This window comes from Lactuca virosa, chromosome 4 (genome assembly GCF_052849685.1).
Source record: "Lactuca virosa cultivar CGN04683 chromosome 4, Lactuca_virosa_CGN04683_v6, whole genome shotgun sequence".
Lineage (NCBI taxonomy): Eukaryota > Viridiplantae > Streptophyta > Magnoliopsida > Asterales > Asteraceae > Lactuca > Lactuca virosa.
In genome coordinates this window covers 290,981,813-291,005,988 of record NC_136429.1, presented here as the reverse complement: position 1 = coordinate 291,005,988, position 24,176 = coordinate 290,981,813, and positions in this window count along the sequence as shown.

Genomic DNA, 24,176 nt, shown 5'->3' with positions numbered 1-24,176 from the left:
TAAATGTACCCTTTTTAAATGTATGTGTTATGTAATGTTTAATAAAGTCATTAACGGAATTACGTGTTATGAAAACTTGGTACCGTATGGCCGTACCTTGCTTAATGAAAATATCTTTTGTATAAATGTACCCTTTTTAAATGTATGTGTTATATAATGTATCATAAACTATACCTATTATAGTTTATCAACCAAGGGTAGTACGTACTAATTTATGCAAACTATATTCAAAATAGTTTATTAAATGTTTGAATGTATCGGTTGTACTTTGATTATAATCACTTGTTATTCTTTATATTTTATATGTCCAAATCCATTTGTAAACTGATGTGTGTCTAAATATTAAGAAAAAATGTCATATATTGCAATAACATATAATCACATAAAGATATACACCTTGCTCAACATGTTACAAGGTGAAATGAAATTGACAGCAACTTTTTGTTGTATACAGTTTCTGTTACTGTTTTTAGAAAATTTATAGAAAAATCATCAAAGCTCTAAATCCAAATCCGCAAATTCTGAGAGTTTGGAATATGAGTCTAGTTTGTTCGTAAATTTTATCATGATTTTTAGTGATCTCTAACAGAGGTGAAAATGTTCATAATCACAGACTGGTCCGGGTTTGCCTCTGAAATGATAGGCAGTTTTGTAAAAATCACCATAAATTGTAGAAAAATCATATGGAGATGTGCAAGTAGCCATTTTAAAGCTAAGAGTTTGAAATACTTGCACCTGGAACAGTTTTGAAAACTAAAATATTTAAGTTGACCAAAACAGTCCGTGATCGAAGTTCATCTTTTCTGATGTAATCTGATAGAAAACGTTTAATTGTGTTCTTGATGATTTTACTTGTATTCCCCCCTTAAAACTTAAGAAAAACATGTAAATATAGGGGTATGAACTCACCCTATGTGGTTTCAGTAGATGAAAGTAAGAGAGAGGAAGTGTTCAACCCAAGAACACTAAGAAGATGTCTTGATGATTCGAGAATCTAACACCGAATAAGATGGAATTTGTGTAAGATATCAATGATTTGAGTAGAATGGAGTGTAATAATTATATGAATGATGAAGATACTTACTAATTGAAGAAAGAAATCCCTGGAGAAAGCCTTGAAGTTCTTGAAGTTGAGAGAAAAGATGAGAGAATTTTGGAGAGTGTTCTTTGGTTGCTAAGTGTAGAATGAAAGAAGTTAATGAGAATGAGGAGAGATGACCAATTCTCCAGCTCTTAGAACGTGGGAAGAGCTAGAGATTGGGTGTAAAGGTCCACTAAGGTGACAAGGGGTAGTGGGAAAGAGTGGCTAATCATAGAGTGAGGTGGTGGTGGTTTGCTTTTGCCATAAATTAAGGAAAAGCAAATATTCCCTCAATAATTAGTTCAACCACTAATTCTTTTAATATATTTTTATAAAAACCCTGGAGATTTATATATTTTGGGGCCTTAGTTTATAAAATAAAGTTTTGGGTGAAAATCCCACGTTAAAATAATGAAAAACGGAGTTAAAACGAAGTCGTAGTCGAAAAACCGATAAAAAGGGGCCGTCTGCGAGACCTCTCGGATGGGGGCCGAGACTTCGGACCCTCGCATGCGAGGCTGCTGTCTGATGGCTTCGGATTCGGTCTCCTGAGAGGCTTCAGCTTCGGTCCTGATGAGAAGCTTCGGATCCGAGGCCTCGGATGAGAGGCTTCGGTCCTGAAGTTTCCGTTTTGGGTCCTTAAGGCTATTTTACCCGTTTTTACCCCGTTTCAAGTGGTTTTTGACCCGGTTAAGGGTCGGGATGACCCGAATGATTCCAAAAAGTTATGGGAACTTTTAAGAGACATTTGGGAGAGATTTCAAATAGAAAGAGATAGAGTGAAAACGATTTAGAGAGGTTTCGTTTGTGATTAATTTGAGTGTCCGGCTTCATAACGCAAGGTTCGTAAACCCCGTTAAACCGTGTTTTAGTGTCGTACACACTCCCGATGAGTGTGCAATAATGTTTGATCATTTTGGTTCATTGTTTAGCACTGTTAAGGCTAAGGAAAATCAAACACATGAACTTTCCAAATGATGATTTCTCATTAAAATAGCGAATTGTATAGTGATTACATAACGTAAACCCTAACATACAAGGGTTATTGGAGTTGACCGGTTTGACTTGTTGACTTTGTTTGACTTTGACTTGACCGAAATTTGACGGTTGTCACATGTATCACCTTCCGCAATAATATGGAATCCATAGTAATGCTCAGGTGCATTCCTAACCCCTGTGGAACGCCTCAGAGGTACAAACTTGTCAATTGGCTCAACATAAGTTTCCTCCTCAAGTTGAGTGCTAGGGTTTGAAGTTCCTTCACCACTTGACTCTTGAATTTCTTCAAGGGCAACTTGCCTCCCACTGTCTCCTTGGCTTATGAACTCTCTCTGTCGAAAGAAAGCCCTCCTAGCTACAAAGACCACATTCTCACTAGGTCTGTAGAAGAGGTAACCAAAGGATTTATGTGGGTAGGCGATGAAAATACACCTCTCACTTCGAGGTTCGAGCTTATCATGAGTCTCGCGTCTCACGAAAGCCTCGCAACCCCAAATCTTAATGTGGTCTAGTTTAGGTACTTTACCAGTCCACATCTCATGAGGAGTTTTGGCAACTTTCTTTGTGGGAACTAGATTAAGGATATGGGCGTGTGACAACCGTCAAAATTCGAGTCGGTTCTAGATTTGAATAAACTTAGTTGCACATATAGGCACGACACATAATAGACTTAGTAACTAGAAGCTAAGTTATAACCTACTAGAAACTTGGAAACACTTAGAAACAATGGATAATGTGCTTAGATTTCACATTGATATGTGAATTCTACTACTACTTAACTGTAGTGACTATCTATATTTGGGTCACTCTTTGACTCGAACACCTTTTCATGAATCATATACACACATCATGCACTTGACCTAGTAGTAGAAATTAGGTCAAAGTCTCATAGAAACTTAAGTCAAAGTCAAAGACTAGGACTAGTATACTTGATTCCTCAATTTCGCTTGAATCTCGGAATCACTACATAGAGTGCCAATAAACCGGTAAAAATAAATTAGAAGCATTATTTCTAACTTGAATAAGAGTTAGAAAACCCAAAAATAATTTGAAGTCTCAAAAATTTAATTAATTTTGATATCCAAAGACTTACATACTCTCAAAAACCCTAAATGCCCTAAAAACTCACATTTATAAACTTGAACCTTAAAAATTCTATAAAAATAATTATGAAGCTTCTAATATTATCTTATAATAATTAAAATTATGAAAATGCATTTAAGGAAAATAAAATTTAACTCATTAACATTTACCCTTAATTTATAAATCAAAAATCAACACTTTTATGCATAAAAACTAAGTTAAGGTGCACATTTTATGAAAGGTTTGATATTTTTATAAAATATTTCAATTTTATAAAAATGGAAGAGGGGGAAACCCTATCTTATTCCCCTAAAAATGGACACCCTCTCTCCTCCTTCAAAATTCATCTTTCCAACACACTAAATGACTTATTCTCTCTCACACTCCATCTTCTCTCTCACTCTACCTCTCATTCTCTCTCACACTCTTCATCACCACCACTCCATTTCTCTCTTCATCTCTCTACACTCACGAAAATTTCCAGAAAACAAACCCAATAACACTCCTCAAACTTGAAATCTTCATCATATTGTAGTGTTCTTGAAGGTAAAATCGATTTCCCTTCATTTTCCTTCAAAGTTTTGTTATTTTTCACACACTTTCTTTTTCTTCTACTCCATTCTATTGTAAAATCATGAACACTTGCACCTACTCACGGTTTTGATAATGATGGTGGTAGGATTTCATCCAAAAACAACATGCATGTTGTAAATGGTGAAATCCAAGGACCTAAACCTAAGTCAAGATCATGAAAATGCACTTTTCTACAAGTTTTGGTGTAAAATCACCACATGCACTCTAAATTTTCTTTCAAAAACGATATTTGAACATTTCAAACTCATGAATGGTCTTCAAACAAACATGCATGTGATCATCTTCAAGCTTAGATGCTAGATCATCAAAGTATGTTGTTAAAAGCTTTCAAATATGTTCATGAAGGATTTATTTCCAAATAAATATCTAAAACTCCTTTTCTGACCAAATCCGATTTTTCCCAGATTCCCATCAACAAAATAAGATGCTCTGTAAATTTCCAGAAGATAATTCATTTATCTCGAATTACTATAATTAATGCAAGAAAATAGGGCAATAAATCATATAAAATACTTTCTGGGGTCTATAAATCATAGTTAAATTCGTGGATGACCAATATGATAAATAATGATCCCTCATTAAGTTGCATCGATTTTTGCTACTGTTTAATATGGTTTTGAATTTTCTTTTTGTTTGGCTCCAATAAATCATAAAAGCACTTTAGAAAATCTTAAAATGATATATAACAATTTTCGCAGTTACTACCAGAGGTATAAGACTCAGAAATATATTTTCAGAATTTTTCATGATGCATTCCTATTTTTCCCCGATTTTTGTATTTATAATGACCTAAAAATAGAAAAATTAGTTCTGCTCACCCAAAATTCATGAAAATTTACCAGAACACTTTGTAGTACATGAGGAGGCTACATACAAATTGTGATGATTTTTCTCTTCTGTATACTATTTTTCTCCTATTTTCTAAGATTAAATACACTTAAATACACAAAATCGGATTTCAGTATATAAAAACCACATTTGGTATTTTTCTCAGATTATTTACTCTGTAAATGAAGTGTACGAAAATTTTGGTAATTTACTTTAACTGTTTAATAATTATTCTCCAATTAATGATTATTTAAAAGGATAAAACAAAGAAAAATAGAAAGACTAATTGAAAAATATCTGTTATATTTTTCACAGCTTCTACATGTATAATAAAAGTGTTACAAAACTTTTTGGGTAATTTTGGAAACTGTTTCCTATTTATTTCAATTTTTATTAGAATAAATGCTCAAAAATCATAAAATTTGGTTAAACAGTTTAGAAATCAATTTTTATATTTTTTCCAGCTTAATAATGTTTAATAACAGTAATACAAAAAGTTTGGGTAATTTTGGAAACTGATTTCTATTTTTCATGAATTTGTATCTATTTAGAGAATTAAATATAAGAAAAATGGTTATACATATTCATAATCCATGAAAATTTATCTAGAAGTCTTTTAGTACATTTAGAACCAAAATCTGAAGTTTGGTAATTTTTATTAACAGTTTAGTATTTTTCATGATTTTATGGTTATTCAAGAAACTAAAATCGTGAAAAATAGTCAGACAAATCAAAAATTCAAGAAAATTTATCTTGACGTCTTTGACTTCAATTAAAACTAAAATGAAAACTTTGGGAAATTTTAGAACTAAATTAATTTAGTTTTTGAATATTTAATCATTGGAACACCTCTTAAAATGTTAAATATTAGCATTTCAATAATGGGAAATTTCCACTTAAATTGTTATATAATAATTGATTCATTGAAATTAAATTTTCACAGAAAAATGTTTGTAACTTGTCAATATTAAATTTTGATACACTATTGCCATAATTCTATTGTAGTAGTAAGTATACTAGTGTTAGATTTCGATTAGAGACTCACTAGCGAATACCATTATTGTAGGAATCAATAGTGGTACGAGTGGAGAGTAGTCAAGGCACCATTTGCATCATCTCAATGCATATTGTGAGTATTCACGCACTCCCCTATTTTCAGTTTTTATGTTTTGGGGTGGAAAAGCATGTCCCGAAAAACTATTATTTGAATGTTGTATTTAAATTGATTTGTATCAAACATGATTTCTATTTTATTGCTATATCTCTCTATGTATGTCTATGCAACACGGAACATGAGAACTTATCGTATTAAGGCCCTTCCCTTATCTCTAACCATTAACTCTTTGAGCCAATGGTCATTATGGATAGCGCTATTAGGAATTGACAACTCCTCACTCGCCCTATTGCTGGAGTGCATGATACCATATTCATCTATGAAACGATAAGCATAGATCTTGATAGGGCTTCAGTCATAGGTTTGGTTGAGACTCATTGTTTGCTCATACACATACAAACTCGTTACTTATTATAGCAATAAACTTGTTATTAATTATAGCAATGAACTTTGTTTCTCATTACAACAACAAACTTTTATTACTGAAAACTTATATACATGTTTTAGCAATGAAATTGTTTACTCATTGTAGCAACGAAATTGATTGCTCATTTTAAGCAATGAAACTTGTTTACTCGTTTGAGTAACGAACTTTATCTTCCATGAGAATATGAATGTTGCATCTTATTTGGGCAACATACTTTATCTCTCATGATGACAAAGAACTCTGTTTTTATTTTTACAAACTTATTTACTCATTTTAACAATATACTTTTATTATTGGAAACTTTTATCAAAACTTTGATTTCAATTCATGGAACCAATATTATTTTGTTTATTTGTGAGTACTCACCAACTATTTTTATAGTTGACGCTCGTTTTACATGCTTTTTCAGGAATCATCGAGTAAGTGGCACTTAGGGACACTTCACTTTTAGGAGCATTCGTATGTGTTGTATTTCAATTTACATTGTAATTTCTTTTAAAAGTTGTTCAAACCCATTGTAAAATTGTAATGATTTTTAATACTATGGTTGGTGTAGTCTTTTAACTTTTGCTATGAAACCCTTTATACTGCCACGCCTCGTGTTTCCGCTTTAGCGGGGTGTGACATGGGCGGCAGTCTCTAAGGCATACCCCCAAAATGAGATTGGTAGCGAAGCTCGAATCATCATGGAACGAACCATATCCAACAAGGTTCGATTACGCCTCTCAGCTACACCATTCAACTACGGTGTCCTGGGAGGTGTCAATTGTGAGACAATCCCACATTCCCTAAGATAGTCGAGGAACTCTGAACTAAGATACTCACCACCTCGATCGGATCGAAGCATCTTAATGTTCCTGCCCAATTGATTCTCGACTTCCTGTTTAAACTCTTTAAACCTCTCAAAAGTCTCTGACTTATGCTTGATTAAGTAGACATATCCATATCTACTGTAATCATCAGTAAAAGTCAAATAATAACGATTAGCATCCCTTGTGGCATGTTTGAAGGGCCCACACACATCCGTGTGTATAAGATCCAACAAACCTTCACCCCTCTCACAAGAACCTGTCAAGGGTGACTTTGTCATTTTTCCAAGTAAGCATGATTCGCAACTATCATCTGACTTTAGGTCAAATGACTCCAATACTCCATCCTTTTGGAGTTGGCCTATGCGTTTCTTGCTTATATGTCGAAGACGACAATGCCATAATGATGCTTTATCCAAGTTATTATCATTAACAGAATCAATACACAATACATTATTTCCTAAGTTATCAACCATAGATACAGTTTCATACACACCATCACAAGGTAATGCTTTAAAATAAAGAACATTATTAAAGAAAGCATTAATCGAACCAAATTCATTATTAAATGAAAAGGTGAAACCTTGTTTATACAATGCATGAAAGGAAATAATATTTCTTGCCATTTCTGGCGAATAACAACATTTATTCAAATCTAAACTAAACCCACTACTTAGCGATAAAGTATAAACTCCAATCTTGGTGACAGGTAAAGCTTTCCTATTCCCCATGATTAAGTTTATTCTTCCATGCTCCACATTCTCACTTCTTCTTAGTCCCTGCAAATCAGAACAGATATGAATACCACAACCGGTATCAAGGACCCAAGAGTTAGAATGGGGTGAGTTATTAGATAAGATAGTGTAAATACCTGCATGGTTGGGTTTAACTTTCCCATCCTTCACATCTTGCTGGTACTTTGGGCAGTTCCGCTTCCAATGTGACTTTTCATGGCAATAGAAGCATTCAGCCTCTTTAGGGTCAGAAGAAGGAGTGACAAAACCTTTCTTGGTTCCACTTGAAGAAGAGCCATCAAGGGTCCTAGCCTTGGTACCCTTCGAAGAGCTCTTCCTCTTCTTCCCTCTACCTTTCCCGATTGCCAAAATCGGGGCAGAGTTTGGAGTAGGAGTGTTAACAACCGACTTACCCTTAAGACCTGTTTCTGCGGTCTTGAGGAGTCCCTGAAGTTTGTTGAGTGTGACCTCTTCCTTATTCATGTGATATGTCATGCGGAATTGATCATAGCACGATGGTAAGGAGTGCAAAATGATATATATTGCAAGCTCCTCAGGGAAGTTCACATTAAGCTTCAACAACCGATCCACATACCTTTGCATTTTCTGCATGTGGCTCGTGACGGATTCCCCGTCCTTCATCATGGTTGTTATGATAGAGCATATGATTTCATACCTCTCTTGTCGTGCACTTTGATGGTATCTTTCCATCAGATCTTGGTGCATTTCAAAAGGGTAGAAGTCCTCATAGGACTTTTGGAGTTCCTCTGTCATGGTGGCCAACATGATGCATGCCACTTTTGTAGCATCCCTTTCATGTGCCCGGAAGTCAGTGATCTCCTGGGGAGTTGCAGTGGTCTCATCAATCTCCTTAAGCTCCTTGTCAAGGACATATTCTTTGTCCTCGTAGCGGGTAATCATCCTGATGTTTCTAATCCATTCATTGAAGTTGGATCCATCAAAAGTGACTTTCCCACACAAGTTCATAAGGGTAAAGGAGCCATTAGGATTAGAGCCAGAAGCAGCATTGTTTGAAGACATCTGAAAGAAAAGAACAAGATTAGTTTAGATATTAAGAGAGTCCTTAATAAAACACCCAAATGTAATATTAAGGCTAGGATCCAATCACAATATATTATAACTTAGAAGAGGTATGCCGTAATCCAAGCTATAACATATTTGAAAGGTAGGTGAATGACGATTCACCAATTTCCACCATGAAAAACGAAATATAAATATTAGGTTTTTAATTGGTTCTTAGAAATTCCTAGATTCTTTTGAGATTCAATGAGCTTTTCAAAGGCATGTTTCAATCTCGAGTGTGCCCTCCAAGTTTTGTGACTGGGATACCGAGGATAACAAAACGAGGTGTGAAGTAACCATGCAAATCACTTGGTACCCTCAAGGTTTATCACTCAATCGATGTGCCGGTAAACCACACACGCTCCACCGATGCTATGGTAAACCTTAAGTCACCCTTTACCTACCTTGTTAAGTCCAAGTTAGTGTGTCGGTTAACCACACACGCTCCACCAACGACTTAAACAAAGTGTAAAGTGTAATTTCATGGATTAGCACCTTATTCACATTTTCCTAAAGTAACTAAGATTGGGAATTTAATAAAAGTATTTAGTTACTTGATAATATTCATCATACTTTTAATGAGAATTTATAAGTCCTTGTCTTACCCGTTCGGCTAACGACCCTCCACCGATCAAGGAAGCGGTGGGTGAGAGTGGACACCCATTAAGTTGCCATTTTATAGGCAACAACCTTATACCCCCCTTATAGACCGGCTTCGTGAATGAGGCGTACTAGTGGTAAGACGACTTGTTGTTATACATATATATATATATATATATATATATATATATATATATATATATATATATATATATATATATATATATTAGTAACTTATAATATTATAAAGTATAAGGGTTGAATTTTAACTTTTAAAATTCTAAGGGTTGGAACTAAAGTTTTAATCAAGACTTTATATGTTCCAAAACTTGAGGGCAAGTTTTGTAAACTTCCAAAACTTTTCATTTCTTATAACTTATGAATTAATTGAGTAATAAAAATGAAGACTCTTCATTTTTACAACTCTTGTGTTCGTTTAATGGCTTTAATAAAAGTGAGACTTTTGGTTTTCCATAACTTGAGGACAAGTTATGGACTCCATTAAAACACATTATGATCATGAATTAAACTACCATGAAGGTTACAAACAATTCCTATGATCATCTAATCTTCATAAGTTCAAGAACATGAATATGAACACTTTCAAGAATCAAAAATTACACTTAAAAAAAACTTGTAATTTAACGATTTTTTTTTTCAAGCTGTTTACACAAAAAAAAAACAACAAACAAACCTAGGTTCTGATACCACTGATGGGTTTTGAGCATTCTAACACTTCCTAAGTGTACATGCAACCCTAATAACCTTGGATCTATGTTTGTTTAATAATCATGCAAAGTTGAATTCCAAGGTTATATTCCTATCTAGCATACATGGGGAACATTTTTAACTTGAATGAAAGATAGAATAACTTACCTTGTTGTTGATTATGATCCTTGAAACCTTGTGAGCCTAGCACCCCAAGTGTGATGCCTCAAATGCTTCACACTACACCCAATGCAAAGGAGTAAACTTTGAGAGAATCTTACACTTGCAAAATCGGCTCTAGCCCTCTTGTTTCTTATGTGTAGCCAATTTTGGTGGAGAATAGGTTTCTTATATAGTGTTGACACATCTAGGGTTACACCATGTAAACCCTAATGTGTCATGACTCTTCATTTCCATGACCCATGGGTTTGTAACTCCCATGGAGCATCCATGGAGCATCCTATGGGTGGAACCCAACTTGATAATCCATGGAGCCTCTTAGCCCACTATATAAGATATGGAATATTTACATAATCTACCCATATATTTAATTAGTTATCTTTTGATCACTTAATTAATTCTAAATTAATTCTTGATCAAACTAATTAAATAATATTATTAATATATTAGAACTTATTCTCTCATTTTAGTTTATCCAATTGCATGGTGCCATGCAACCCAAATGGACCATGCCGGGTCGGGTCAAGTACATACCAGAAATAGTTATGGACTTAGACACCTTATCCAACAGCTCTATCATTACCTCTCGGCAGACATTCTGCCCAAATATTCTGGTGGAAGGTCGCCATCAATGCTAACCCGCAGGGTTTTACCCCCAAGCTCAGAAACCAAAATCTCAACACCTCTTATGTTTCCCACAGGAATCGGAAATAACACCACTCAGGTCATAGAAGGTGACATCTCCACTATCGGCTGATTGCTCAACTCAGGCCGCAATCCACCACAAACGGCATCTCGACTTATCCTTGAGTATTGCCACTCCATCTGACATCTCACCAAAAATACCTTGGAATCATCTCGACTTCCCTCACAAGGGATGCTTCGTTGGAACTTGTTCCACATGGCCTTCTGACCTCATACTCTATCGCATCCGATCTCGGTCTAACAGATCACAACGGAATAACTGGTAGAACCAGTAACACTACTCGAACCATGTGGCCACCTCTCGATCTGCTATAAACCATGGTACTCGATCCATGTTATCTCCTCTTAATCTGCTACGGATCATGGTACTCGAACCATGTTCTCTCTTCTCAGTCCGCTACAAAGCATGGTACTCGAACCACGACATCACCAATCAATCTGTCACTTAGCATGGTACTTGAACCATGATATCACCTCTCAATCTGCTACTTAGAATCTCCAGAATACTCCCTGCATCAAGTATGGGTCCTCTGCTTTCAGCAGTACGGGCCCATATTACCTGCCACATCTACCCATACTTTCCACACGGACCATCCCAGATTTCCTAAGTAGCTGCGCAACCTTCTCGTTCGTCCATCCCGTTACATGTGTTCGCTCCCCGGCGAAATGCTCTACTCTGTCCGCGCACTCATCTGACCACGGTCACCCCCTAGGCTCTTCCTAGGTGCTCACACTTCTCTGCCATCAGCTGCTGATGATGGCAGCCATCTACCTCCTGAATATCGTCATATTCACTTAGTAGCTGACTCCCATCATTGAGAGTTCCACAAAGCACGAAGCAAGCAGCATTCGGGCATCGAATAATCTCCACCAATACGTAAACCACTCTAGGTTACAACTCCACTTGCTCTATTTACACACAACAGGTGTCACCGAACTCAAGCAATCTAGCATGCATGATATATCATAAAATATCTCATAAACATCTCATTACATAAAAGAAATGGTATTTTGGGAAATCACCCGTTCGGGCTCTGGCTGATTGTACACACTGCTCCTTCTCGTTTTCTCTTAGAAACTCTTGTCCGCTTTAGAAAAATCATTTCTTTTGAAATTTTTTCTCAAATCCTCAGTTTGAGTCCAGATTTACTCGAAGGCGCATCCGAATCCCTCAAACCAAGGCTCTGATACCAAGTTGATACATTGTAAATTTCCAAACAGTTTTTTTCATTTTAAAATCCTATACTTTTCATAGCATACTGTATAAAAATATCATTTATTCAAATTACAAAACACAACTCCATTAATAATACAGGATCCTCAAAACATAACTCATTCTCTGGTGTGTACAATCCAACCGGTGCCGTCTCGCGATCTTGAGAAACATGAAACACATAACACCTAACACAATAAGCATAAAGCTTAGTGAGTTCCCCAAAATACCACATACATATAACTAGCCACTCAAGGCTATGGCTCTACGAGACCTTCCGGTCAATGTGTCTCAGTAGACCTTCTGGCTCCACAACTCTGGTAGACCTTCTGGTCCTACCCATGATGACCTTCTGGTCCTGCAGCTCGTTGGACCCTTAGGTCCGGTCTAGCTCGTTAGACCCTCTGGTTCGGTTTGGTTGAGCCATCCGGCCCCACAAACCGTTGGACCTTCCGGTCCGGTGTAAATAACTCATAGCATAATATCACATAGACAAGATGCATAACTCAAGTAAGCACATAAGACCTTCCGGTCACACATAAATACCACTCTAGGTAACGTATAGTAAGAAGACTCACCTCGACTAGCAGGTAACCGAAAAGCACTCAGAAATCTTGGACTAGCCTCCACCTAACACATAAGACAAGCATTTCAATCATTATCCGCTTTATTACTCATTTACTCCTTAAGTCCTCTTTCCCCTTTTCTTACCCTCGAGATGGGTAAAAGTCTATTTTACCCCTCCTTGGTCTTTCTTTCCTCTTTGACCCACCCAGGAAGTCAACAGAAAACCTGACTGAGTCAACAGTCAAGGTCGACCTGACTCGCCGAGTGCACACCTGTGACTCACCGATTCCACTCGTATTCTCCACGTTCATCCTAGGGTTCACTCAGCTCACTGAGTTGACTCCCAACTCGCTGAGTTAACACTGGGTCCAGGCGACTAGATCACACCCGCTACGACTCGTCGATTCATCCCATCGACTCGGCAAGTTGGCTCCATCGGATTTCTCATTTAACCACCTGAGGTCAGATCTGTAACTCTAACTCATAGATCTGACCTCTTAATACCCAAAAGTCACATTAAGCTCCGATCTTGATATCCATGCATAGCATATTTTGCTCTATATGCCATTTAGACTTCATTAAAGCTTCCTAACTTCAAAACCTCATGTTTGCACAACAATGGCTTCATACTTTCTGACTCTCTGGATCATACAAGATCCAGATCTATGCCATACTCAGAAGAGGGGGGTTTGATGCACCCAAAACCCCACCAAAAGTGATATGAGCCCTAATTTCTCATACTCAAAGGATCTATTCAATAAGACAGGAAAGGTAAGGGCTTCATACCTTGATCTAAATCTGAAGATGGGGATGAAATAGATCCACAAGCTCTCTTCTTGATCCTTGCAACACCCTTGGTCTTCTCCCCAAGGAATGACCTCCAATGAGTCCCTTTCCCTCTCTTTCTCACCAATGACTCTAAGGTTTCTCTCAAGTGACGAATGACACTGATGGGGGGTGTCAAGGAGGCTATAAGTGCCTTTAAATAGGCCCAGGCCCGAGAGAATTAGGGTTTCTGCCAAGAACGCTGACTCGGTGAGCCATCTCTCCGACTCGTCGAGTCCATTCATTAACCACGTCACCAAGTCGCGACCCTACTCGACGAGTTGAGGCACCAACTCGTCGAGTCCCTCCAAAATCCTTGAATTAAATACTCAAAACATTATACCTGGTAAACCGGATGTTACAATTTGAATTGATATTAAATCTATTATTAATTATTCAAATCTGGATTTATTTGCAAGTTACCTAGACTATAAATAGGACATTTGTGCATCTAATTTTTATGGCTTCTCATACCTAAAAGGTGGAGAACGAAATTCTCCTCTTCCTCTCCCTTTTCTCCTTCAATCCTAGGGTTTCTTGAGCTTTGGATGTGAACCATTAGAGGCGGCCATACTATTGGAGCTAGTTTTTCTAGAAGACTACAAAGGGTATTTGATTAGCTTGTTTCGAATCAAGTATGAGGTATGTAGTTCTATTTATGAATTTGATTCATATGGTTTATAGTTTTTTTCATAAGTATGTTGCTATTAAATGAGAAAAATACATAGATCCAATTTAGGTTGCATGTATCGTTAAGAGTTAAGTGAAATTTCACATGTACATATTAATTTTAACCTTAAAACCCCAATAGTGGTATCAGAGCCATTCTTTTCTATTACTAGTGCAGAAGAGATGAAACCTGCAAAAAAAATAATTAAAAATATATATATATATACCATAATCATAGGGCGCGAAACATCTTTCGAACAATTCGTTTTTTGCCTAATTAGATTAGTAGGTTAATTATTAGTCATTATCTTTTATTTTATACGTTAAAATCTGAACAAATTAATTCTAAATAATTTTGAAACCCTAATTCAAATTTTGAGGAAGTAATAAAGAATCAGAATACTTAATTACAAAATAAATGAATGGAATTGTCCTTAATAGATTTTGATATAAATTTTTAATTAATAGTTTAACTAAAAGATAATTATTAAATCCATAATTGGTTTAAAAGATTAATTAATTAATTTTTTAATTGAGATAATTAAATTTAAACCTTGTGTTTTTAAACGTTTTAAAATACACCTTATACATATGTATAATAGTATGTTACTATATTCATAACTAAAAATCAGTCAAATCAATATTAGGCCTCATTCACGAAGCCAAACTATCAGAGAGCTATTAGAAAACGACCTATAAAATGACCGTTAAAGGGGTGTCCTTTTCACCAATGCTTATTTGTGTGGTGGAGGGTCGTTAACGGAACGGGTTTGAGATGATACTAACCACGTTAAAAGTATAATTTATAAAGTACTAGAACCTTGTATTCAAATCTCACTCTAGTTACTTTAGAAAAAATGTGAAATTGTATGCAAATCCATGAAATTGCACATTATTTCTTTGTGAGTCGTTACTAGAGTGTGTGTGGGTAACCGACACTCTAATGTGGTACTACAGAGATGAAATAATAGAACATACTCGAATTTATGGTTGTTAATGAAGTGTATGTGGTTAAATGGCACATCAAATTGAGATCATAAATGACCTTGAGGATGTCACAAATGATCCTCAACATCCCAGTCACAAATCGAAGAGCATTATACGAGATCAACAGGTCATTGATTGTACAATGAATCTTAATAGATCTAGTAGTTTCATTGTGATTGTAATTAGTAAAATTCTTTACCTACCTAAAATAGTTTCATGATATGACTACGTCATCCCTCTACATATTATGAATCGTATTTATGGATCCTAGCCTTAATTTAAGATTGGGTTAATAATTAAGGATTAAATCGACTTCTTTAAGCCTTCTATCTTAGGTTAGATGGAAATCCTTTCCCGCCTCCTCACTTACTTTCTAAATCTTAACTTCTCTTTGTTCTCCCTCGAGAATGGCTCATTTTTATGGGATCTTCCTTGATTTCGATATTGGGAAACATGTCTATAATGATCATATTGCCTTCAAATCAATAATGTGTCAACTTTGAAGAAGTTGTTATTCCCATAAAAATGTAGATTTTTCAAATATGTTTTTACTGAATCATTATATCTATGTCCTCGATGTTCCAAAATGACCTTATGTGAACATGTAAATATATGAAATTAATTTGTAATTGAGTGAAATGTTTCCCTAAAAGGAAAGATAATAGTGATTTCAAAACTAATTGCATTCAAATTGAAGAAAAGAGTTTTGTATGTAATCAATGAAAGCTACATAGACAAACTCGGGAATCTTAATGTTACCTTATACAAGTGTCTTGCTATAGATCTTGTGTTTGGATCTTTCATTAGTTCTTATGAAAAATTTGGCTTTATTTATCATATGAATAGTATGGAAGAAAAAATTGATGAGTTTCTTAAACCTTCTCCAAACTGAGAATACTGGAAATGAATCAGATTTCTTATCCAATTCTAGTTATTGATGGGTTTTGAGTACTACAACATTCCTTTGGTGTATATCAACCCTAATGCTTGGGATCTAGGTTTTTCTCCAGTTATACATGCAAATTAAAATTCCAAAGCAAGAACCATAATCTAGCATTCATAAGAACGAAATTCTAATTCAAATTAGGGTTAGAAGAACACCTTTCTTGTTGTTGATTTGATCTTGACCTTCAAGAGCTTATTACCTCAAATGTTGCAACTCTAATGGAGTCACAAACACCACTAGCAACAAGGAAGAACAAGAGAGAGAGAGAGAGAGTAGAAGGCCTCAAAAACGGCTAGGGTTCTCTTAGAAACTCATAGGGGCCGATTTTGTGTGCCTTGGGGTTTCTTATATAGTTGAGCTATTAGAGTTTTCAAGTGGAAACCCTAATTTCCCTTGCTTAGGCCCTAAGTAACACATGGACCCCCATATGGCAAGCCTTGGACGAAATTCTATGGGCTCCCATAGATTTTCGTCCATCCTACGCCAATACGACCCATTAGCCCAAACTATAACTATTACTAATTTACATAATCAGTCCCCTTCAATTTAATAAGTCTCTTTTGATCACTAAATTAATTCCAAATTAATTTCTGATAAATACTAATTAAATAATATGATTTCTCAATTAATACATTATTCTTATAATATATTAATAAATCATAATTAACCTCTTTCTCCATAATTCATCCTATCAAATTACTATGGTGAAGGAAACCCAAAAGGACCATGCTACTATCGGGTCAAGTACATCCTAATTATAGTTATGGGCTTAGACACCTAATCCTAACTATAACTGCCAATGTAACTTCATAACTCGATTAGCCATCGTAGCTCTCAAAAGTCGTTGTTGAACTCTGATCACATCAGAAACGCATCCTTTAGATAAGGAATCAAATATTCCTCCATTCTACAAGATATCGTAAGGACATGAGACATGGATTATAATCATTCTCTCTGTCCATGTGTTGTTTCCTGATTTCCGATTGATGACCACCGGCAACAGACTACAATTGAACAAATCAAATCAGTCCAGGTTTGGCCAAGCGCTTCAGGTGTCATCACTAAATCATCGAGGGGCCCACATATATCTCTTTTAACCCACTTTGGGTAAAAGGAGCGGATAAACTTCGACTCATATGCTTGTAGTATTTACTCATCAAATCACACACAACAATATGTTTTATACCATCAAGTTACTGATGCGTTTACATATTATTAATGTGCAACCGACTCGTAAACAACAACTCATATGTCTCCATTTCAAGAATATAAGATATTACCGTCTCACAATCACTCGTGATAAAATCCATGAAGTGATTCAGATGAGCGTGGGTTTAATCCAATACTGAAATTCTTATTTCAGGAGTACTCACGAACACTGTAGCAAACTTTTGCTATGTCTAAACACTTAGACAATCTACAGTCGGATTCATGACACTCTTACCTCATTACTTACTTCCAAAGTATGATTGACTATGGATGTTTGAATAACCTAGTTACTCGGGAAGTAAAACATCCAAATCGAAACCCAAGAATAATCTAATCCAATATGGTCTCAACACTTTTGAGTATGAATAAAACACTTATTATTTAATCACCATATTGATTAGACCTTACTCATTGTATAATGTTTCAAACAATCAACTTGATACTTGAATTAAAACAATAGTCACCCCATGCTCCAAGCATGCACACTATTCTTATCTATGGTCCTTTCTTTGTGAAATAGATTAATTGAACACACTTCCAATGATGCTCATTTCACAATATTTAATCCTTATCTATAAGTGTAAGAATACCAAATTCTTGTCACTATTCGAATGTGTTAGATTATCATGAAATGATCCATTTGTTATGTCAAGGCACCAAAGTCACCAAGAGTTTGCCAATAATATTACAAAACATTCCACTGGAGATTTGTAACAAAACAGTTCCATGGAAATGAAGTGTCAAATTCAAAGTACATTCCTTTGAACATCCTTCTTACATAAAAGTTTCTAATCTTACACATAGATTCTTAATATCCAAATCAAATAATGGAAACATTTCCATATTTCCATATGAATATCTATTCTTAATTGAATCCTATCTATTTAGAATTATATCAATATGGTCCATCCATTACTATACTTCCAACTGCCCACAAGCGACCAATCCTTAGCGAACATTAGATCGTCCTTGACAGTTGTTTAACTACTTTAGTCATATCAAGTTCTATTCCCTTTTCCCTCTTGTTGCCCTAGGAATTTGGAAAATTAGTACACGTGAATATTATAACATATGCAATCGATCCTATACCCGAAGCATGTGGCACACGATTCATAATGTATTACATAAAGACATGATACTTTTACCAGTCTCTCGCTATAATATTTTCATATATAGAATTTCCAAGGTTGAGACATTACATTCATATATATCCATGACAAAGTCCCATTAAAATTTCAATCTAATCTTTTAGATTCGAAATGAAGTATGAGTTCCTCTCCCTAAAATCCTATTATAGCGAAACTACTATCAAATTTTGCAACTTTGCAAATTAAAACTTTGTTTCCTATAAACAGTATTACTAACTCGCAACACTTAACGTAATAATTGTGCTCCCACTATCATAATAATTACATATTTAAAAGCATAACACTTATGCTCCAACTAGCTTTGACATGTATTTAGAAATCAGCTGGACTTCTAGAAATCAATACGTATTGACTTTCTTACCAAAATTCAGATTTCTGATATGAGATGCTTCGATAAGCCTTTATCTACACTTCTCAAGCTCATACACCATTCATTAGACAACTTATGTGTGTGTCTAAACCTTTTCAAAACTTATAGCGATAAGTCCCAAATGTTCAAACCATTTTCCATTTCTCACAATTCGAACTATGAAGAGGGATGTGGTAATCATACTCAAATTTGAGTATGCAATTAACACACCAGCTAACTCATATGTATCCTCATAATCATTTTCATGAAGTAGAGAGAAACCTCTTGCCACTTAGATTTTATGATGTATGTGTTCCTATCCATTTGAATTTGTCATTTCCAACCACTATCATAAGATAAGGTTTATGAAAAATCCAAACTCATATGGATTGAACTTTCTTATCTTAATTTCTTGCCATTTGATAGCACAACGGCCTACCATTGCTCCCAAGATATTTAGCATCTCACCCTTACGAGTCAATGTACTTTCATTGATCAAGGTGTTTTGCCTTACGCAATCAAATGAGAACTCATAGAACTCACATGCATAGTTAACTTAACTGGAACGGGAACAGAAACAAGAATATTTCAACATGATAGGTTACAAACCTCAAGTCGTGTGCTAGTGATAAACAATGGGTTTATTCTTGGTTAGTTCTTGAAACTATTTAAGATCATCAAGACTCCCACTGACCTCTTTGACATATAAGATTCTCTTGTCAAGAAACATTCCTTGACAAATAAATATTCAAGATTTAGTGTGGGTTCTTATCAAGAAAAACGCATCGTACAATTGATCTTAGATATTCTTTGTTTTATCCAAAACATTACAACTACCAATTTCAAATGTGCAAGAGTAAGAAAACATTTTTCTATTCCACATTTCATGATGTGTTATAAACCTACTTAGGATATGTCACTCAAGATACAACTTGGAGTAACTAGAGTACAACTCTAACACTTGATTTTGGAACGAAGTATGACTCATCCTTTAAATTTTAACCATTTCAACAATTCCCGATGCCTCTTCTTAGCCATACAAATATACTAAGGTGTACTTAGAGGATGAATTATAACACACTTCCATAATCATTAGGATGATCATAAAACACGATATCAAAGTACTCTCCTTTCCTTTCAGATCGGAGAAAATTTTATCTTTCTGCCTAATTGATTCTTCTTATTCGTTCTGCTATGCTTTGAAACTTTTCAAGGTATTAGAATTATACTTAAACTTGTAAGCATAACCATATTTACTGAACCATTAGTCAACCACGACGAATAGCCTTTATAATTCTTTGTGGTGGATATGACTTGTACATATTAATGTGCACTATATCCTTTAGTCTCTCACTTGACTGACATACATATGTGAATAAGGAATTAGTCTAAATTTGCCAAAGATAAAGATTCTCATTCATCACACAATACAAGTCGCACGATTCCAAGTTTCTGTCCAATTGAAACTTGGGTGATGTGAATCCATCCTCATATGGTAAATTATGACACTAGCACAAACGATATAACCAAGAATCAAATTTATTTCTAGCATTGCTAATAATACATAAACACCAATTTTCACTAATTTCATTGCAAGGAAATATAAAATAAGACAAACTCAAAATCTTTCTTTCTTTATAAAAATGCGGAAAAACTTGTCCTTACAACGCAAGTACAAATGAAAACTATGTTACTAAATATTCCTAAGCAATCTATCATAACTCCTAAGAAGCAGCCCAAAATTCTGATCATCGAACCGTGCGATAGAAACCCATCTCTTCGCGACCAGACCCAACTTACTCTTCCATTAAGCTTCCTTTCTTTTTGTTAGATCCTACAAAATATCAAAAATGTAATCTTATCACATCATGTATTAAGAATCTATAAATAGGAACTTATTAGAGTTAGATAGTGGACTTACCTGAACTAGATTCATACATTTTGACTTTACCATCCTTGTGATCCTTCAGGTAGACACGACAGCTTCACATCCAATGCCCCCTCTCGTGGCAGTAGAAACAAATAGACTCTTCCAGAATTGCGCATGGGATTATCTCAGATTCGGTCTTTCTCTTATGATCGAACCTTTTAACTATGCCTGATTTCTCTCCCTTAGGAGGAGAAAACATTTTTAGACTATCACCTACGCCATTGTTAGGGTCCTTGGAAATTTGGAATGTAGATCTTCCAATCAAATTTGTTTTACCAGTGCGCCAAATCATTGTTGATTCAGCAGCAATTATCAAATATGTTAGATCAATAAGGGTCACGTCGTGATCTATTATATAGTAGTCTTTAACAAACTGACCATACGACTCGGGATGTGATTGAAGAACCAAGTCAACAGCCAACTTCCTTGGGAAAACGACACCAAACATTGCCAGCTTGTCAATATGCAACTTCATCTTCAGGACGTGTGCACACACAAACTTTCCATCTTCATGTTTGCTTGCCAATAGGGCTTGAGTGACCTTGAACTTTTCAAGTCGACGAATGTGTAGGCCAGGGAGAATAATTGGAGGAGGTAGAGGAAGAGAAGTTCCACCAAGGCACGAAAAAGGGATTGATCTTTCATCTCAATCGTTACTTGCAATATCATCTTAATGAGGAAAGCTTTTTCCATAAGGATAAGAAAGACCACAGTTGTCAAAACTAGACATCTACAAAAAGGGGAGAAATTCAAGTTAGTTGATTTAGTCATTAATATAACACCCAAATGAAATTTTAAGGCTAAGACCCATCTCAATAATTCACAATTCGGAAGAGGGATGTCGTAATTCAATTGTAAATTATTTGTCGGTAGGTAATTGACGATTTACCAATTCCACCACGAAAACGAAATTTTAAACAAATCAGGTTTTAAAAAGAAACTCCTAGATCTTTTGAGATTCGTTGAACTTTTCAATAGCATGTTTAATCTCGATGATATCCTTCAAGTTTGTAACTGAGATACCGAGGATCACAAACAAGGTGTGAATAACCATGCAAATTAGCTTGGTACTCTCGAAGTCATTTACCACCTAATCAATGTGCCGGTTAACCACACACGCTCTATTGATCTATGATAATCTACGAGCTACCCATTGCCATCCTTCATTAGTCCCATATTAGTGTGCCGGTTAACCACACACACTCCACTAACTAACCAATAAGGTGCAATGTGCAATTTCATGGGTTAGCATCAAATTCACATTTTTCCTAAAGTAACTAAGATTGGGAATTTATAAAATGTTTAGTTACATTGTATTTTCACTATGCTTATTAATGAGAATGTCCTACCCTACCCATTCGGCTAACGACCATCCACTAGTCAAGAGTGCGGTGGGTAAGAGTGGATACCCAATGGCGGTTATTTTACAGGCCGCTTCTTTAAACACCTCTTATAGACCAGCTTCGTGAATGAGGTCTACTAATGGTACGACTGACCTTTTACTTATACCTATATAATATATTATACTTTTAATTCTATATATAGTATAAGGGTGTATTTTAAACTTTTAAAATACTACGTGGTTTAATCTATAATAAATTATACTTTTAATTTAATTAAATTTAAACCACTTTATTATGGATTTATTTATTCTCTCTTTTAATTAAACACTTAATTAATTTAATAAAATCCATAAGGGGTAAATTAAACTATTCAAAATACCAAGGTTCTAAATTTAAGATTTCAAAATTAAAACTATTTAATCATATTTTAAATTATAAAACCATGAGGTGCACTTTTGAAACTTTTCAAAATCCTTGGGTTTAACCATCTAAATTTCCAAAACTAAAACTTTTAGTTTCAAATTTAAACTATAAAACCAAAAGGGTGTAATTTAAAACTTTTTCAAATTTACTAGGTTAAATATTTGAATCAAAATAATCTTATATTATCCATATTTAACGAAATCCATCAATTTTGATAAGGATATCTTATACCAATCAGAAAAATCGAATTTAGGCATTAAAATGAGTTTTTGTAATAATGCAAATCAAAATCTGATCAAAAATCGAAATATTAGGGAACTGTCAGGCCAACTCGTCAAGTCCAGGCAGTGCACTCGTCGATTAGGGCCAACTCGTCGACTTCTGGGCACTGAACTCGTCGAGTAGGGCCCACTCGTCGAGTTCCAAATTTGAACTCGTCGAGTCCGTCAGTCAGAGGCCAAAAACAAAACTTTTTCAACTTTGAAAAAAAATACTCCATGGCATCAAATACAACAGAAAAACGACCTAGGCTCTGATACCACTGATGAGTTTTGAGCACTAGAACATTCCTATTGTGTACATGCCACCCTAATGCTTTGGATCTAGGTTTTTCTCAAGTTATACATGCAAATTAAATTTCCAAAGCAAGAACCCTAATTTAGCATTCATAAGAACGAAATTCTAATTCAAATTAGGGTTAGAAGAATACCTTTCTTGTTATTGATTTGATCTTGACATTCAAGAGCTTAGTGTCTCAAATGCCACCTCTAATGGAGTCACAAACACCACTAGCAACAAGGAAGAACAAGTGAGAGAGGAGAAGGCCTCAAAAACGGATAGGGTTCTCTTAGAAACTCATAGGGGCCGATTTTGTGTGCCTTGGGGTTTCTTATATAGTTGAGCTATTAGGGTTTTCAAGTGGAAACCCTAATTTCCCTTGCTTAGGCCCTAAGTAACACATGGACCCCTATATGGCAAGCCTTGGACGAAATTCTATGGGCTCCCATAGATTTTCGTCCATCTTATGCCAATAGGATCTATTAGCCCAAACTATAACTATTACTGATTTACATAATCAGTCCCCGTCAATTTAATCAGTATCTTTTGATGTGAAGATTTGGAGTATTAAACTATTAACGGGGAAAGGGTTGAACTGGCGCGTACGCTGGGTGTACCAAGCGGTACGCTGCACGTACACGGTCAGTGTCTTGTAATCTGGTCAACCACCGAGTACGCCTCACATACAAAAGAGTACGCCCAGCGTACTCGGCTGGGTTGACTCGGTCGGGTTGGCTCGGTTGGGTTGACTGGGCTAGTTGTTGCCTTGATTCTGACTGTTTACCAGGTTTGACCAAGGGTATTTTGGGGAAAATATTATTAATGTATAATGTTTTGACATTTACGTTTTGGGTTTAGCTGGTATTTGGGAGCAAAGTATTAATCAACTATTCGTCATATTGTGAGGTGGGTTTTCCTCACTATACATATGGGTGGAAGACACCAAGGCCGGCCAAATTGGATTGTTATACTGTTATACCAGATCTATATGATTATATGATAGTAGTTGATATGCGTAGACCAGTAGATCTGTAGGACCACCTATGATTTCTGTCTGCATGATT